Genomic DNA, 20382 nt, shown 5'->3' with positions numbered 1-20382 from the left:
TTGAATTCTAATGAATACGAAGAGAGATATAAAGGTTTGAAATTTGAAGAAAGTTGAAAACCACAAAACTTTAACCTTCCAAATCTCATTAACTATTACCATTAAAACAAAGCTATTCATGTCAGTTATAAAGCTATCTATTCTCTACAATTTGGCAAAGAAATCATTGAATTCTAATGAATACGAAGAGAGATATAATGGTTTGAAATTTGAAGAAAGTTGAAAACCACAAAACTTTAACCTTCCAAATCTCATTCACTATTACCATTAAAACAAAGCTATTCATGTCAGTTATAAAGCTATCTATTCTCTACAATTTGGCAAAGAAATCATTGAATTCTAATGAATACGAAGAGAGATATAATGGTTTGAAATTTGAAGAAAGTTGAAAACCACAAAACTTTAACCTTCCAAATCTCATTAACTATTACCATTAAAACAAAGCTATTCATGTCAGTTATAAAGCTATCTATTCTCTACAATTTGGCAAAGAAATCATTGAATTCTAATGAATACGAAGAGAGATATAAAGGTTTGAAATTTGAAGAAAGTTGAAAACCACAAAACTTTAACCTTCCAAATCTCATTAACTATTACCATTAAAACAAAGCTATTCATGTCAGTTATAAAGCTATCTATTCTCTACAATTTGGCAAAGAAATCATTGAATTCTAATGAATACGAAGAGAGATATAAAGGTTTGAAATTTGAAGAAAGTTGAAAACCACAAAACTTTAACCTTCCAAATCTCATTAACTATTACCATTAAAACAAAGCTATTCATGTCAGTTATAAAGCTATCTATTCTCTACAACTTGGCAAAGAAATCATTGAATTCTAATGAATACGAAGAGAGATATAAAGGTTTGAAATTTGAAGAAAGTTGAAAACCACAAAACTTTAACCTTCCAAATCTCATTAACTATTACCATTAAAACAAAGCTATTCATGTCAGTTATAAAGCTATCTATTTTCTACAATTTGGCAAAGAAATCATTGAATTCTAATGAATACGAAGAGAGATATAATGGTTTGAAATTTGAAGAAAGTTGAAAACCACAAAACTTTAACCTTCCAAATCTCATTAACTATTACCATTAAAACAAAGCTATTCATGTCAGATATAAAGCTATCTATTCTCTACAATTTGGCAAAGAAATCATTGAATTCTAATGAATACGAAGAGAGATATAATGGTTTGAAATTTGAAGAAAGTTGAAAACCACAAAACTTTAACCTTCCAAATCTCATTAACTATTACCATTAAAACAAAGCTATTCATGTCAGTTATAAAGCTATCTATTCTCTACAATTTGGCAAAAAAATCATTGAATTCTAATGAATACGAAGAGAGATATAAAGGTTTGAAATTTGAAGAAAGTTGAAAACCACAAAACTTTAACCTTCCAAATCTCATTAACTATTACCATTAAAACAAAGCTATTCATGTCAGTTATAAAGCTATCTATTCTCTACAATTTGGCAAAGAAATCATTGAAGTCTAATGAATACGAAGAGAGATATAATGGTTTGAAATTTGAAGAAAGTTGAAAACCACAAAACTTTAACCTTTCAAATCTCATTAACTATTACCATTAAAACAAAGCTATTCATGTCAGTTATAAAGCTATCTATTCTCTACAATTTGGCAAAGAAATCATTGAATTCTAATGAATACGAAGAGAGATATAATGGTTTGAAATTTGAAGAAAGTTGAAAACCACAAAACTTTAACCTTCCAAATCTCATTAACTATTACCATTAAAACAAAGCTATTCATGTCAGTTATAAAGCTATCTATTCTCTACAATTTGGCAAAGAAATCATTGAATTCTAATGAATACGAAGAGAGATATAAAGGTTGAAATTTGAAGAAAGTTGAAAACCACAAAACTTTAACCTTCCAAATCTCATTAACTATTACCATTAAAACAAAGCTATTCATGTCAGTTATAAAGCTATCTATTCTCTACAACTTGGCAAAGAAATCATTGAATTCTAATGAATACGAAGAGAGATATAAAGGTTTGGAATTTGAGGAAGGTTGAAAACCACAAAACTTTAACCTTCCAAATCTCATTAACTATTACCATTAAAACAAAGCTATTCATGTCAGTTATAAAGCTATCTATTCTCTACAATTTGGCAAAGAAATCATTGAATTCTAATGAATACGAAGAGAGATATAAAGGTTGAAATTTGAAGAAAGTTGAAAACCACAAAACTTTAACCTTCCAAATCTCATTAACTATTACCATTAAAACAAAGCTATTCATGTCAGTTATAAAGCTATCTATTCTCTACAACTTGGCAAAGAAATCATTGAATTTTAATGAATACGAAGAGAGATATAAAGGTTTGGAATTTGAAGAAAGTTGAAAACCACAAAACTTTAACCTTCCAAATCTCATTAACTATTACCATTAAAACAAAGCTATACATGTCAGTTATAAAGCTATCTATTCTCTACAATTTGGCAAAGAAATCATTGAATTCTAATGAATACGAAGAGAGATATAAAGGTTGAAATTTGAAGAAAGTTGAAAACCACAAAACTTTAACCTTCCAAATCTCATTAACTATTACCATTAAAACAAAGCTATTCATGTCAGTTATAAAGCTATCTATTCTCTACAATTTGGCAAAGAAATCATTGAATTCTAATGAATACGAAGAGAGATATAAAGGTTTGAAATTTGAAGAAAGTTGAAAACCACAAAACTTTAACCTTCCAAATCTCATTAACTATTACCATTAAAACAAAGCTATTCATGTCAGTTATAAAGCTATCTATTCTCTACAATTTGGCAAAGAAAACATTGAATTCTAATGAATACGAAGAGAGATATAAAGGTTGAAATTTGAAGAAAGTTGAAAACCACAAAACTTTAACCTTCCAAATCTCATTAACTATTACCATTAAAACAAAGCTATACATGTCAGTTATAAAGCTATCTATTCTCTACAATTTGGCAAAGAAATCATTGAATTTTAATGAATACGAAGAGAGATATAAAGGTTTGGAATTTGAAGAAAGTTGAAAACCACAAAACTTTAACCTTCCAAATCTCATTAACTATTACCATTAAAACAAAGCTATACATGTCAGTTATAAAGCTATCTATTCTCTACAACTTGGCAAAGAAATCATTGAATTCTAATGAATACGAAGAGAGATATAAAGGTTGAAATTTGAAGAAAGTTGAAAACCACAAAACTTTAACCTTCCAAATCTCATTAACTATTACCATTAAAACAAAGCTATTCATGTCAGTTATAAAGCTATTTAGTCTCTACAACTTGGCAAAGAAATCATTGAATTTTAATGAATACGAAGAGAGATATAAAGGTTTGGAATTTGAAGAAAGTTGAAAACCACAAAACTTTAACCTTCCAAATCTCATTAACTATTACCATTAAAACAAAGCTATTCATGTCAGTTATAAACCTATCTATTCTCTACAACTTGGCAAAGAAATCATTGAATTTTAATGAATACGAAGAGAGATATAAAGGTTTGGAATTTGAAGAAAGTTGAAAACCACAAAACTTTAACCTTCCAAATCTCATTAACTATTACCATTAAAACAAAGCTATACATGTCCGTTATAAAGCTATCTATTCTCTACAATTTGGCAAAGAAATCATTGAATTTTAATGAATACGAAGAGAGATATAAAGGTTGAAATTTGAAGAAAGTTGAAAACCACAAAACTTTAACCTTCCAAATCTCATTAACTATTACCATTAAAACAAAGCTATTCATGTCAGTTATAAAGCTATCTATTCTCTACAATTTGGCAAAGAAATCATTGAATTTTAATGAATACGAAGAGAGATATAAAGGTTGAAATTTGAAGAAAGTTGAAAACCACAAAACTTTAACCTTCCAAATCTCATTAACTATTACCATTAAAACAAAGCTATACATGTCAGTTATAAAGCTATCTATTCTCTACAATTTGGCAAAGAAATCATTGAATTTTAATGAATACGAAGAGAGATATAAAGGTTGAAATTTGAAGAAAGTTGAAAACCACAAAACTTTAACCTTCCAAATCTCATTAACTATTACCATTTAAACAAAGCTATTCATGTCAGTTATAAAGCTATCTATTCTCTACAATTTGGCAAAGAAATCATTGAATTTTAATGAATACGAAGAGAGATATAAAGGTTGAAATTAGAAGAAAGTTGAAAACCACAAAACTTTAACCTTCCAAATCTCATTAACTATTACCATTAAAACAAAGCTATTCATGTCAGTTATAAAGCTATCTATTCTCTACAATTTGGCAAAGAAATCATTGAATTTTAATGAATACGAAGAGAGATATAAAGGTTGAAATTTGAAGAAAGTTGAAAACCACAAAACTTTAACCTTCCAAATCTCATTAACTATTACCATTAAAACAAAGCTATACATGTCAGTTATAAAGCTATCTATTCTCTACAATTTGGCAAAGAAATCATTGAATTTTAATGAATACGAAGAGAGATATAAAGGTTGAAATTTGAAGAAAGTTGAAAACCACAAAACTTTAACCTTCCAAATCTCATTAACTATTACCATTAAAACAAAGCTATACATGTCAGTTATAAAGCTATCTATTCTCTACAATTTGGCAAAGAAATCATTGAATTTTAATGAATACGAAGAGAGATATAAAGGTTTGGAATTTGAAGAAAGATGAAAACCACAAAACTTTAACCTTCCAAATCTCATTAACTATTACCATTAAAACAAAGCTATTCATGTCAGTTATAAAGCTATCTATTCTCTACAATTTGGCAAAGAAATCATTGAATTTTAATGAATACGAAGAGAGATATAAAGGTTGAAATTTGAAGAAAGTTGAAAACCACAAAACTTTAACCTTCCAAATCTCATTAACTATTACCATTAAAACAAAGCTATACATGTCAGTTATAAAGCTATCTATTCTCTACAATTTGGCAAAGAAATCATTGAATTTTAATGAATACGAAGAGAGATATAAACGTTTGGAATTTGAAGAAAGTTGAAAACCACAAAACTTTAACCTTCCAAATCTCATTAACTATTACCATTAAAACAAAGCTATTCATGTCAGTTATAAAGCTATCTATTCTCTACAATTTGGCAAAGAAATCATTGAATTTTAATGAATACGAAGAGAGATATAAAGGTTGAAATTTGAAGAAAGTTGAAAACCACAAAACTTTAACCTTCCAAATCTCATTAACTATTACCATTAAAACAAAGCTATACATGTCAGTTATAAAGCTATCTATTCTCTACAACTTGGCAAAGAAATCATTGAATTTTAATGAATACGAAGAGAGATATAAAGGTTTGGAATTTGAAGAAAGTTGAAAACCACAAAACTTTAACCTTCGAAATCTCATTAACTATTACCATTAAAACAAAGCTATTCATGTCAGTTATAAAGCTATCTATTCTCTACAATTTGGCAAAGAAATCATTGAATTTTAATGAATACGAAGAGAGATATAAAGGTTGAAATTTGAAGAAAGTTGAAAACCACAAAACTTTAACCTTCCAAATCTCATTAACTATTACCATTAAAACAAAGCTATTCATGTCAGTTATAAAGCTATCTATTCTCTACAATTTGGCAAAGAAATGATTGAATTCTAATGAATACGAAGAGAGATATAAAGGTTTGAAATTTGAAGAAAGTTGAAAACCACAAAACTTTAACCTTCCAAATCTCATTAACTATTACCATTAAAACAAAGCTATTCATGTCAGTTATAAAGCTATCTATTCTCTACAATTTGGCAAAGAAATGATTGAATTCTAATGAATACGAAGAGAGATATAAAGGTTTGAAATTTGAAGAAAGTTGAAAACCACCAAACTTTAACCTTCCAAATCTCATTAACTATTACCATTAAAACAAAGCTATACATGTCAGTTATAAAGCTATCTATTCTCTACAACTTGGTAAAGAAATGATTGAATTCTAATGAATACGAAGAGAGATATAAAGGTTTGAAATTTGAAGAAAGTTGAAAACCACAAAACTTTAACCTTCCAAATCTCATTAACTATTACCATTAAAACAAAGCTATTCATGTCAGTTATAAAGCTATCTATTCTCTACAATTTGGCAAAGAAATGATTGAATTCTAATGAATACGAAGAGAGATATAAAGGTTTGAAATTTGAAGAAAGTTGAAAACCACAAAACTTTAACCTTCCAAATCTCATTAACTATTACCATTAAAACAAAGCTATACATGTCAGTTATAAAGCTATCTATTCTCTACACCTTGGTAAAGAAATGATTGAATTCTAATGAATAAGAAGAGAGATATAAAGGTTTGAAATTTGAAGAAAGTTGAAAACCACAAAACTTTAACCTTCCAAATCTCATTAACTATTACCATTAAAACAAAGCTATTTATGTCAGTTATAAAGCTATCTATTCTCTACAACTTGGTAAAGAAATGATTGAATTCTAATGAATACGAAGAGAGATATAAAGGTTGAAATTTGAAGAAAGTTGAAAACCACAAAACTTTAACCTTCCAAATCTCATTAACTATTACCATTAAAACAAAGCTATTTATGTCAGTTATAAAGCTATCTATTCTCTACAACTTGGTAAAGAAATGATTGAATTCTAATGAATACGAAGAGAGATATAAAGGTTGAAATTTAAAGAAAGTTGAAAACCACAAAACTTTAACCTTCCAAATCTCATTAACTATTACCATTAAAACAAAGCTATTTATGTCAGTTATAAAGCTATCTATTCTCTACAATTTGGCAAAGAAATCATTGAATTTTAATGAATACGAAGAGAGATATAAAGGTTGAAATTTGAAGAAAGTTGAAAACCACAAAACTTTAACCTTCCAAATCTCATTAACTATTACCATTAAAACAAAGCTATACATGTCAGTTATAAAGCTATCTATTCTCTACAATTTGGCAAAGAAATCATTGAATTTTAATGAATACGAAGAGAGATATAAAGGTTTGGAATTTGAAGAAAGTTGAAAACCACAAAACTTTAACCTTCCAAATCTCATTAACTATTACCATTAAAACAAAGCTATTCATGTCAGTTATAAAGCTATCTATTCTCTACAATTTGGCAAAGAAATCATTGAATTTTAATGAATACGAAGAGAGATATAAAGGTTGAAATTTGAAGAAAGTTGAAAACCACAAAACTTTAACCTTCCAAATCTCATTAACTATTACCATTAAAACAAAGCTATACATGTCAGTTATAAAGCTATCTATTCTCTACAACTTGGCAAAGAAATCATTGAATTTTAATGAATACGAAGAGAGATATAAAGGTTTGGAATTTGAAGAAAGTTGAAAACCACAAAACTTTAACCTTCGAAATCTCATTAACTATTACCATTAAAACAAAGCTATTCATGTCAGTTATAAAGCTATCTATTCTCTACAATTTGGCAAAGAAATCATTGAATTTTAATGAATACGAAGAGAGATATAAAGGTTGAAATTTGAAGAAAGTTGAAAACCACAAAACTTTAACCTTCCAAATCTCATTAACTATTACCATTAAAACAAAGCTATTCATGTCAGTTATAAAGCTATCTATTCTCTACAATTTGGCAAAGAAATGATTGAATTCTAATGAATACGAAGAGAGATATAAAGGTTTGAAATTTGAAGAAAGTTGAAAACCACAAAACTTTAACCTTCCAAATCTCATTAACTATTACCATTAAAACAAAGCTATACATGACAGTTATAAAGCTATCTATTCTCTACAACTTGGTAAAGAAATGATTGAATTCTAATGAATACGAAGAGAGATATAAAGGTTTGAAATTTGAAGAAAGTTGAAAACCACAAAACTTTAACCTTCCAAATCTCATTAACTATTACCATTAAAACAAAGCTATTCATGTCAGTTATAAAGCTATCTATTCTCTACAATTTGGCAAAGAAATGATTGAATTCTAATGAATACGAAGAGAGATATAAAGGTTTGAAATTTGAAGAAAGTTGAAAACCACAAAACTTTAACCTTCCAAATCTCATTAACTATTACCATTAAAACAAAGCTATACATGTCAGTTATAAAGCTATCTATTCTCTACACCTTGGTAAAGAAATGATTGAATTCTAATGAATAAGAAGAGAGATATAAAGGTTTGAAATTTGAAGAAAGTTGAAAACCACAAAACTTTAACCTTCCAAATCTCATTAACTATTACCATTAAAACAAAGCTATTTATGTCAGTTATAAAGCTATCTATTCTCTACAACTTGGTAAAGAAATGATTGAATTCTAATGAATACGAAGAGAGATATAAAGGTTGAAATTTGAAGAAAGTTGAAAACCACAAAACTTTAACCTTCCAAATCTCATTAACTATTACCATTAAAACAAAGCTATTTATGTCAGTTATAAAGCTATCTATTCTCTACAACTTGGTAAAGAAATGATTGAATTCTAATGAATACGAAGAGAGATATAAAGGTTGAAATTTAAAGAAAGTTGAAAACCACAAAACATTAACCTTCCAAATCTCATTAACTATTACCATTTAAACAAAGCTATTTATGTCAGTTATAAAGCTATCTATTCTCTACAATTTGGCAAAGAAATCATTGAATTCTAATGAATACGAAGAGAGATAATAAGGTTTGAAATTTGAAGAAAGTTGAAAACCACAAAATTTTAACCTTCCAAATCTCATTAACTATTACCATTAAAACAAAGCTATTCATGTCAGTTATAAAGCTATCTATTCCCTACAATTTGGCAAAGAAATCATTGAATTCTAATGAATACGAAGAGAGATATAAAGGTTTGAAATTTGAAGAAAGTTGAAAACCACAAAACTTTAACCTTCCAAATCTCATTAACTATTACCATTAAAACAAAGCTATTCATGTCAGTTATAAAGCTATCTATTCTCTACAATTTGGTAAAGAAATCATTGAATTCTAATGAATACGAAGAGAGATATAATGGTTTGAAATTTGAAGAAAGTTGAAAACCACAAATCTTTAACCTTCCAAATCTCATTAACTATTACCATTAAAACAAAGCTATTTATGTCAGTTATAAAGCTATCTATTCTCTACAACTTGGTAAAGAAATGATTGAATTCTAATGAATACGAAGAGAGATATAAAGGTTTGAAATTTGAAGAAAGTGGAAAACCACAAAACTTTAACCTTCCAAATCTCATTAACTATTACCATTAAAACAAAGCTATTCATGTCAGTTATAAAGCTATCTATTCTCTACAATTTGGTAAAGAAATCATTGAATTTTAATGAATACGAAGAGAGATATAAAGGTTGAAATTTGAAGAAAGTTGAAAACCACAAAACTTTAACCTTCTAAATCTCATTAACTATTACCATTAAAACAAAGCTATTTATGTCAGTTATAAAGCTATCTATTCTCTACAATTTGGCAAAGAAATCATTGAATTCTAATGAATACGAAGAGAGATAATAAGGTTTGAAATTTGAAGAAAGTTGAAAACCACAAAATTTTAACCTTCCAAATCTCATTAACTATTACCATTAAAACAAAGCTATTCATGTCAGTTACAAAGCTATCTATTCTCTACAATTCGGCAAAGAAATCAATGAATTCAAATAAATACGAAGAGAGATATAATGGTTTGAAATTTGAAGAAAGTTGAAAACCACAAAACTTTAACCTTCTAAATCTCATTAACTATTACCATTAAAACAAAGCTATTTATGTCAGTTATAAAGCTATCTAATCTCTACAATTTGGTAAAGAAATTATTGAATTCTAATGAATACGAAGAGAGATATAAAGGTTTGGAATTTGAAGGAAGTTGAAAACAACAAAATTTTAACCTTCCATATCTCATTAACTATTACCATTAAAACAAAGCTATTCATGTCAGTTATAAAGCTATCTATTCTCTACAATTTGGCAAAGAAATCATTGAATTTTAATGAATACGAAGAGAGATATAAAGGTTGAAATTTGAAGAAAGTTGAAAACCACAAAACTTTAACCTTCCAAATCTCATTAACTATTACCATTAAATCAAAGCTATTTATGTCAGTTATAAAGCTATCTATTCTGTACAACTTGGTAAAGAAATGATTGAATTCTAATGAATAAGAAGAGAGATATAAAGGTTTGAAATTTGAAGAAAGTTGAAAACCACAAAACTTTAACCTTCCAAATCTCATTAACTATTACCATTAAAACAAAGCTATTTATGTCAATTATAAAGCTATCTATTCTGTACAACTTGGTAAAGAAATGATTGAATTCTAATGAATAAGAAGGGAGATATAAAGGTTTGAAATTTGAAGAAAGTTGAAAACCACAAAACTTTAACCTTCCAAATCTCATTAACTATTACCATTAAATCAAAGCTATTTATGTCAGTTATAAAGCTATCTATTCACTACAATTTGGCAAAGAAATCATTGAATTCTAATGAATACGAAGAGAGATATAAAGGTTTGAATCCAGCTCTTCCGGCAGCATTAAAGAATTTTTTCGTTCGCGCAGTAATTCAGTCTCATCCATCAAGTCAGATAAATACTAATAACCGTCAATCAGGTAAAAATTCGGGTTCTTTCTTAAAGGTATTGAGCTGTAACATTTCCGGTTTAAAAAATAAAATGTATGATGTAGAGTTTCTTAGATTTTTGTGCAATTATGATGTATTTTTTCTTCTGTAGACTTTCGTGGCTGAAGAGTCCATTTTTCTACAATTTAAAGAGTTACTTATCAATTTTCAGTTAAGGTGGACCCCGGCTACTAGAGTCTCTAATTTTGGTAGGGCTAGTGGCGGTTCTGTTCTGGGCTTGAGAAAAGATATAGTGCGTAGTAATACAGTTTACTTTAAACAGTTAGGAACCTTTGAGGCCGTGGAGTTGAAATTAAATTCAGAAACAACCTATATTGTACCGATTTACATAAATTGCAACCACTGGGCAGAGGACTTTCATGAACTTTATCACTTTATGGACCAAAATAGAAATTTAAAATTTGTTTTGATAGGGGATTTTAATGGCAGACTTGGCAATTTACAATCGATCCCCAGTTATTTATCCAACTTATCATTTGATTTAACTATTTCTAGAAACTCTAAAGATTCATTTGTCAATTCCAGTGGTAGGAAATTGTTGTCTCTTATGGAAGATTTTAGTCTAGTTTTGTTAAATGGGCGTATGAAGGGAGACTATGATGGGGAGTACACTTTCTTGGGAGGAAGGGGATCATCCGTCATAGATCTGTGTATGGTCTCGACTGATGTATTAACTACTGTGCGTCTGTTTGAAGTAACTCCTCAGATATTTTCTGACCATTGCCCAATAACTATTAGTTTACAAATGGAGGGGATAAAAGAAAAAGAGATCTTACCACTTCTTCCAAAATTGATTTGGCACTCAAAATTAAAAGACGATTATAATTTCGTACTGGAAAGGATGACTAATGAAATTGGATATAACTTAGATGATCCACAAAGAGATTTAAACAAAATAACAGATCTAATCCTAAAATATGCTTCCTCACACAACTTGTTAGCTTCCCCAAAAAATAATAAAAGATTTTATAAGCAACCCTGGTTTGACAGGGAATGCTGGTCGGCTCGTTCTCGTGCCTTTAGATTGCTCAAATTGTACAGAAAAACTAATTCTGATACTATTAAATTTATTTATTTGAAAACCTGTAGTCTTTTTAAGAATATATGTAGGTCAAAAAAAAGAGATCACACACTTCTGGCTGTTAATAAATTTAAAGAAGTTAGGGATAGTAAAGACTTTTGGAAATTGGTCCGTTCTTTTAAAGTTAAAAAATTTCAGTTAGATACTAGTATCAAAGTAGCAGAATGGATTAATCATTTCAAGTGTTTATTGAACCCCTCTATTGATTCAAATATAATGAATTATGCTGCCCCATTCGTAACAAATGTCTTTTTAGATGCGCCTTTTCTCAAATCTGAACTGATGTACGTACTTGGTACGGCCAAAAACAATAAGGCCCCCGGTAGGGATAGGATTCCTTACGAGTTCTACATAAATAGTCCGGACAACTGTTTAGATAAAATATTGCATTTATTTAATATATTTTATGAAAAGGGCCGAGTACCTGACTGTTTTAAAGACTCGATCATCTTCCCTTTATATAAAAAAGGTAGTGCGAGCGAAGTAAGTAGTTATAGGGGTATTTCCTTTTGCAATACAATCGCTAAATTGTTCACCGGCCTTCTATTGGACAGATTGGTGAAATGGGTAGATGAACAGAATTTAATAGGAGAATTTCAGGCAGGCTTTAGGAGAACGTATTCTACGGTTGACCACATAATGACTTTAATGAGTATAATTAAATTAAGGTTACATAGAAAACGGCAAAAAGTCTATGCTTTCTTTATTGATTTTTCGGCAGCCTTTGATCATATAGACCGCCATGCATTATTTTATAAATTATCCTGTCTTGGAGTCTCCAGTAAATTTTTAAATATTCTGAGGAATCTCTATACAGGAACATTCGCGTCTGTTTGGTGCCATAATGGATTGTCGGAGAGCTTTAGGACGGAGATGGGAGTTAAGCAGGGCTGTTTGTTGTCCCCTCTTCTATTTTCTCTCTTCTTATCTGACATTGAAAATTGTATGGACGGGGGGGTTCAAGTGAAAAATACCCTTATTAAAATTTTGGCCTATGCTGACGATCTCGTATTGTTAGCCACTGACAAAGTATCGCTTCGGAATATGATAGACTCGTTTGAAAAGTATTGCTTTATGTGGAACCTAAAAGTTAATTTGTCCAAATCGAAGATCGTGATATTTAGAAACGGGGGTAGGCCGGCCGGAAGTGAAGTGTGGTGGTTCAACAAGCAGAAGATAGACGTAGTGAGACAATATAAGTATTTGGGATTAACCCTCACATCGACATTGAATTTAGAAGAGCATTTTAGTGAAAGATGTTCAAAGGCCAAATTTGCCCTCAATACCTTCAATAATATTATAAATAGTAAAAAGATACCGTTCTCTTCAAAATTGCAAATATATAATGCAGTCTCGCGGGCTATTTTGTGTTATGGGTCTCAAGTTTGGGGTTGCAGTAGATACGATAAAGTTGAAATATTGTTTAAATATTTTATTAAAAAAGCTTACAATCTGCCATTAAATACCCCGGATTTTATTTTATATTTAGAAACAAATCTAATGCCCACCTTTCTGTATACTGTTAAAAACCATCTAAATTACATCTATCGATGCCAACAACTACCACCTAATAGGTACCCAAAAATTCTAATAAATGAAATAATTGAGAAAAAAATATTTTTTTACAGAGAATGGGAGAAGTTGAGTTCAGAATACGGGTTCTCATTAGAAGAATTAATCAATCAGAAAGCCAAAATTCAAGACATTTTAGTAAAGATTAGAACAAAATTAATAAATGAATTTAAAATAAAAGCCCAGAATAGTCAACACTATCCAATATATAAAGAATTAAATTTAGAATGTAATCTTTTATACAAAACGCTAGATTGCCAAACCGTGAGCTGGATAATTAAATGTAGGGGGGAATTATTATATTTAAATAAATACTCTTTTGGTGCTAGAATTAAATTATGCTCATTGTGTAATCTTGATGAAAGAATTGAGGATGTTTTTCATTTCATAGCTATGTAGGGGTAGTGAACCCCCCACAACTCATCCACTCTAGCGTAGGGGTAGTGAAACCCCACCACTCATCCACTCTAGCCAGAGGGAGAGGTTCAACCCCCTGGGCACACAGAGAAGGGAGGCTCGACGAAGATATATAAGAACAAGAGGAAATTCAAAGAGGAGATTCAACTAAAGATTCAACTAGAGATTCAACGGGGATTCAATTCAGTGATAGATCATATTGATATTGCGTTACATATTCAGTTCGAAGTTTCTGCTCAAAGTCTTACACTTCAGTTGTACACATCGTTTAGCCACGTCAGTCAGTCTGTTCGGTTCTTGTGTAAAGTATACAGTCCTTGGCAGTCAGTCACATACAAATATAATATCTTATACCGATACTAAAAGTGTTATTTATCAATCAAAATCAACAACCACCAACATCACCCCTCAACCATTACAGCTATTTGCCCAATCCTACGAGAATTTAGAGTTCAATACTTTAATAAAAAACTGTTTACGTATGATGAATTTATAACAATTTTAAATGGAAATAATTGGACGAATTTGGTTAAATATTGTAAACGGGCCTGGGCGTATAGATACATGTTAGTGAATGAATTCAACTATTAGAGGCCAAAGATTAGTTCTGTTTAAATCTCTCAAATATTATGTTTGCGTGTTTTCTCGTTAAATATTCTTTTCACTTTAATTTTAAAAAACTTCTGTTTCATGTCTACAATTGTTTTTTATTTTTTTTTTATTTTTCTTTTTTTTTTCTTCTCTCCTTGTCATTTTGTTTTGCTTTTTCATTCCTCTGTTTTTCTTATTTATTTAGGTATTTATTTGTTTCCTTTGGTTTTTATTTAAATATTTATTTATTTAATTATTTATTTTGTCAGAAAATTGAATTTAAAAAAAATAGATCATATTAAAGAAGTTTATTTGCAAGACAACTCTCAGACGGTCGTCATGACCATGAGTATGTCCGTCGCCAGAAAATTTGTATTTTGTTTAATCTGTGTAATAATTTAATAAAGACTTTATTATTATTATTATTATTATTATTATAAAGGTTTGAAATTTGAAGAAAGTTGAAAACCACAAAACTTTAACCTTCCAAATCTCATTAACTATTACCATTTAAACAAAGCTATTTATGTCAGTTATAAAGCTATCTATTCACTACAATTTGGCAAAGAAATCATTGAATTCTAATGAATACGAAGAGAGATATAAAGGTTTGAAATTTGAAGAAAGTTGAAAACCACAAAACTTTAACCTTCCAAATCTCATTAACTATTACCATTAAATCAAAGCTATTTATGTCAGTTATAAAGCTATCTATTCTGTACAACTTGGCAAAGAAATCATTGAATTCTAATGAATAAGAAGAGAGATAAAAAGGTTTGAAATTTGAAGAAAGTTGAAAACCACAAAACTTTAACCTTCCAAATCTCATTAACTATTACCATTAAATCAAAGCTATTTATGTCAGTTATAAAGCTATCTATTCTGTACAACTTGGCAAAGAAATCATTGAATTCTAATGAATACGAAGAGAGATATAAAGGTTTGAAATTTGAAGAAAGTTGAAAACCACAAAACTTTAACCTTCCAAATCTCATTAACTATTACCATTAAATCAAAGCTATTTATGTCAGTTATAAAGCTATCTATTCTGTACAACTTGGCAAAGAAATCATTGAATTCTAATGAATACGAAGAGAGATAAAAAGGTTTGAAATTTGAAGAAAGTTGAAAACCACAAAACTTTAACCTTCCAAATCTCATTAACTATTACCATTAAATCAAAGCTATTTATGTCAGTTATAAAGCTATCTATTCTGTACAACTTGGCAAAGAAATCATTGAATTCTAATGAATACGAAGAGAGATATAAAGGTTTGAAATTTGAAGAAAGTTGAAAACCACAAAACTTTAACCTTCCAAATCTCATTAACTATTACCATTAAATCAAAGCTATTTATGTCAGTTATAAAGCTATCTATTCTGTACAACTTGGCAAAGAAATCATTGAATTCTAATGAATACGAAGAGAGATAAAAAGGTTTGAAATTTGAAGAAAGTTGAAAACCACAAAACTTTAACCTTCCAAATCTCATTAACTATTACCATTAAATCAAAGCTATTTATGTCAGTTATAAAGCTATCTATTCTCTACAACTTGGCAAAGAAATCATTGAATTCTAATGAATACGAAGAGAGATATAAAGGTTTGAAATTTGAAGAAAGTTGAAAACCACAAAACTTTAACCTTCCAAATCTCATTAACTATTACCATTAAATCAAAGCTATTTATGTCAGTTATAAAGCTATCTATTCTGTACAACTTGGCAAAGAAATCATTGAATTCTAATGAATACGAAGAGAGATAAAAAGGTTTGAAATTTGAAGAAAGTTGAAAACCACAAAACTTTAACCTTCCAAATCTCATTAACTATTACCATTAAATCAAAGCTATTTATGTCAGTTATAAAGCTATCTATTCTGTACAACTTGGCAAAGAAATCATTGAATTCTAATGAATACGAAGAGAGATATAAAGGTTTGAAATTTGAAGAAAGTAGAAAACCACAAAACTTTAACCTTCCAAATCTCATTAACTATTACCATTTAAACAAAGCTATTTATGTCAGTTATAAAGCTATCTATTCTCTACAATTTGGCAAAGAAATCATTGAATTCTAATGAATACGAAGAGAGATAAAAAGGTTTGAAATTTGAAGAAAGTTGAAAACCACAAAATTTTAACCTTCCAAATCTCATTAACTATTACCATTAAAACAAAGCTATTCATGTCAGTTACAAAGCTATCTATTCCCTACAATTTGGCAAAGAAATCATTGAATTCTAATGAATACGAAGAGAGATATAAAGGTTTGAAATTTGAAGAAAGTTGAAAACCACAAAACTTTAACCTTCCAAATCTCATTAACTATTACCATTAAAACAAAGCTATTCATGTCAGTTATAAAGCTATCTATTCTCTACAATTTGGCAAAGAAATCATTGAATTCTAATGAATACGAAGAGAGATATAATGGTTTGAAATTTGAAGAAAGTTGAAAACCACAAAACTTTAACCTTCCAAATCTCATTAACTATTACCATTAAAACAAAGCTATTTATGTCAATTATAAAGCTATCTATTCTCTACAACTTGGTAAAGAAATGATTGAATTCTAATGAATACGAAGAGAGATATAATGGTTTGAAATTTGAAGAAAGTTGAAAACCACAAAACTTTAACCTTCCAAATCTCATTAACTATTACCATTAAAACAAAGCTATTTATGTCAGTTATAAAGCTATCTAATCTCTACAATTTGGTAAAGAAATCATTAAATTTTAATGAATACGAAGAGAGATATAAAGGTTGAAATTTGAAGAAAGTTGAAAACCACAAAACTTTAACCTTCCAAATCTCATTAACTATTACCATTAAAACAAAGCTATTTATGTCAGTTATAAAGCTATCTATTCTCTACAACTTGGTAAAGAAATGATTGAATTCTAATGAATACGAAGAGAGATATAAAGGTTTGAAATTTGAAGAAAGTAGAAAACCACAAAACTTTAACCTTCCAAATCTCATTAACTATTACCATTAAAACAAAGCTATTCATGTCAGTTATAAAGCTATCTATTCTCTACAATTCGGCAAAGAAATCAATGAATTCAAATAAATACGAAGAGAGATATAATGGTTTGAAATTTGAAGAAAGTTGAAAACCACAAAACTTTAACCTTCTAAATCTCATTAACTATTACCATTAAAACAAAGCTATTTATGTCAGTTATAAAGCTATCTAATCTCTACAATTTGGTAAAGAAATTATTGAATTCTAATGAATACGAAGAGAGATATAAAGGTTTGGAATTTGAAGGAAGTTGAAAACTACAAAATTTTAACCTTCCATATCTCATTAACTATTACCATTAAAACAAAGCTATTCATGTCAGTTATAAAGCTATCTATTCTCTACAATTTGGCAAAGAAATCATTGAATTTTAATGAATACGAAGAGAGATATAAAGGTTGAAATTTGAAGAAAGTTGAAAACCACAAAACTTTAACCTTCCATATCTCATTAACTGTTATCACTAAAACAAAGCTATTCATGTCAGTTATAAAGCTATCTATTCCCTACAATTTGGTAAAGAAATCATTGAATTCTAATGAATACGAAGAGAGATATAAAGGTTTGGAATTTGAAGGAAGTTGAAAACTATAAAACTTTAACCTTCTAATTAACTATTATCACTAAAACAAAGCTATTTATGTCAGTTATAAAGCTATCTATTCTCTACAACTTGGTAAAGAAATGATTGAATTCTAATGAATACGAAGAGAGATATAAAGGTTTGAAATTTGAAGAAAGTTGAAAACCACAAAACTTTAACCTTCCATATCTCATTAACTATTACCACTAAAACAAAGCTATTCATGTCAGTTATAAAGCTATCTATTCCCTACAATTTGGTAAAGAAATCATTGAATTCTAATGAATACGAAGAGAGATAAAAAGGTTTGAAATTTGAAGAAAGTTGAAAACCACAAAATTTTAACCTTCCAAATCTCATTAACTATTACCATTAAAACAAAGCTATTCATGTCAGTTACAAAGCTATCTATTCCCTACAATTTGGCAAAGAAATCATTGAATTCTAATGAATACGAAGAGAGATATAAAGGTTTGAAATTTGAAGAAAGTTGAAAACCACAAAACTTTAACCTTCCAAATCTCATTAACTATTACCATTAAAACAAAGCTATTCATGTCAGTTATAAAGCTATCTATTCTCTACAATTTGGCAAAGAAATCATTGAATTCTAATGAATACGAAGAGAGATATAATGGTTTGAAATTTGAAGAAAGTTGAAAACCACAAAACTTTAACCTTCCAAATCTCATTAAATATTACCATTAAAACAAAGCTATTTATGTCAATTATAAAGCTATCTATTCTCTACAACTTGGTAAAGAAATGATTGAATTCTAATGAATACGAAGAGAGATATAATGGTTTGAAATTTGAACAAGTTGAAAACCACAAAACTTTAACCTTCCAAATCTCATTAACTATTACCATTAAAACAAAGCTATTTATGTCAGTTATAAAGCTATCTAATCTCTACAATTTGGTAAAGAAATCATTGAATTTTAATGAATACGAAGAGAGATATAAAGGTTGAAATTTGAAGAAAGTTGAAAACCACAAAACTTTAACCTTCCAAATCTCATTAACTATTACCATTAAAACAAAGCTATTTATGTCAGTTATAAAGCTATCTATTCTCTACAATTCGGCAAAGAAATCAATGAATTCAAATAAATACGAAGAGAGATATAATGGTTTGAAATTTGAAGAAAGTTGAAAACCACAAAACTTTAACCTTCCAAATCTCATTAACTATTACCATTAAAACAAAGCTATTTATGTCAGTTATAAAGCTATCTAATCTCTACAATTTGGTAAAGAAATTATTGAATTCTAATGAATACGAAGAGAGATATAAAGGTTTGGAATTTGAAGGAAGTTGAAAACTACAAAATTTTAACCTTCCATATCTCATTAACTATTACCATTAAAACAAAGCTATTCATGTCAGTTATAAAGCTATCTATTCTCTACAATTTGGCAAAGAAATCATTGAATTTTAATGAATACGAAGAGAGATATAAAGGTTGAAATTTGAAGAAAGTTGAAAACCACAAAACTTTAACCTTCCATATCTCATTAACTGTTATCACTAAAACAAAGCTATTCATGTCAGTTATAAAGCTATCTATTCCCTACAATTTGGTAAAGAAATCATTGAATTCTAATGAATACGAAGAGAGATATAAAGGTTTGGAATTTGAAGGAAGTTGAAAACTATAAAACTTTAACCTTCTAATTAACTATTATCACTAAAACAAAGCTATTTATGTCAGTTATAAAGCTATCTATTCTCTACAACTTGGTAAAGAAATGATTGAATTCTAATGAATACGAAGAGAGATATAAAGGTTTGAAATTTGAAGAAAGTTGAAAACCACAAAACTTTAACCTTCCATATCTCATTAACTATTACCATTAAAACAAAGCTATTCATGTCAGTTATAAAGCTATCTATTCCCTACAATTTGGTAAAGAAATCATTGAATTCTAATGAATACGAAGAGAGATATAAAGGTTTGAAATTTGAAGAAAGTTGAAAACCACAAAACTTTAACCTTCCATATCTCATTAACTATTACCATTAAAACAAAGCTATTCATGTCAGTTATAAAGCTATCTATTCTCTACAATTCGGCAAAGAAATCATTGAATTCTAATGAATACGAAGAGAGATATAAAGGTTTGAAATTTGAAGAAAGTTGAAAACCACAAAACTTTAACCTTCCAAATCTCATTAACTATTACCATTAAAACAAAGCTATTTATGTCAGTTATAAAGCTATCTATTCTCTACAACTTGGTAAAGAAATGATTGAATTCTAATGAATACGAAGAGAGATATAAATGTTTGAAATTTGAAGAAAGTTGAAAACCACAAAACTTTAACCTTCCAAATCTCATTAACTATTACCATTAAAACAAAGCTATTCATGTCAGTTATAAAGCTATCTATTCCCTACAATTTGGTAAAGAAATCATTGAATTCTAATGAATACGAAGAGAGATATAAAGGTTTGAAATTTGAAGAAAGTTGAAAACCACAAAACTTTAACCTTCCATAT

The 20382-nt window shown here is 28.7% G+C and overlaps 1 protein-coding gene across 3 annotated transcripts in view; it reads right to left on the bottom strand.

Moving 5' to 3' along the window:
• LOC141451841 (uncharacterized) overlaps positions 1-20382 on the bottom strand; it is a 45714-nt gene that overhangs the window by 17718 nt on the left and 7614 nt on the right. The gene's annotated exons all lie outside the window — the stretch shown is intronic.

The sequence above is a fragment of the Rhodnius prolixus genome, unplaced genomic scaffold (genome assembly GCF_049639745.1).
Source record: "Rhodnius prolixus isolate KJV_2025 unplaced genomic scaffold, Rpr scaffold_14, whole genome shotgun sequence".
In the NCBI taxonomy this organism is placed as follows: Eukaryota; Metazoa; Arthropoda; class Insecta; order Hemiptera; family Reduviidae; genus Rhodnius; species Rhodnius prolixus.
Note: the sequence above shows the minus strand (reverse complement) of the source record. Positions and strands in the feature narration are given on the sequence as shown.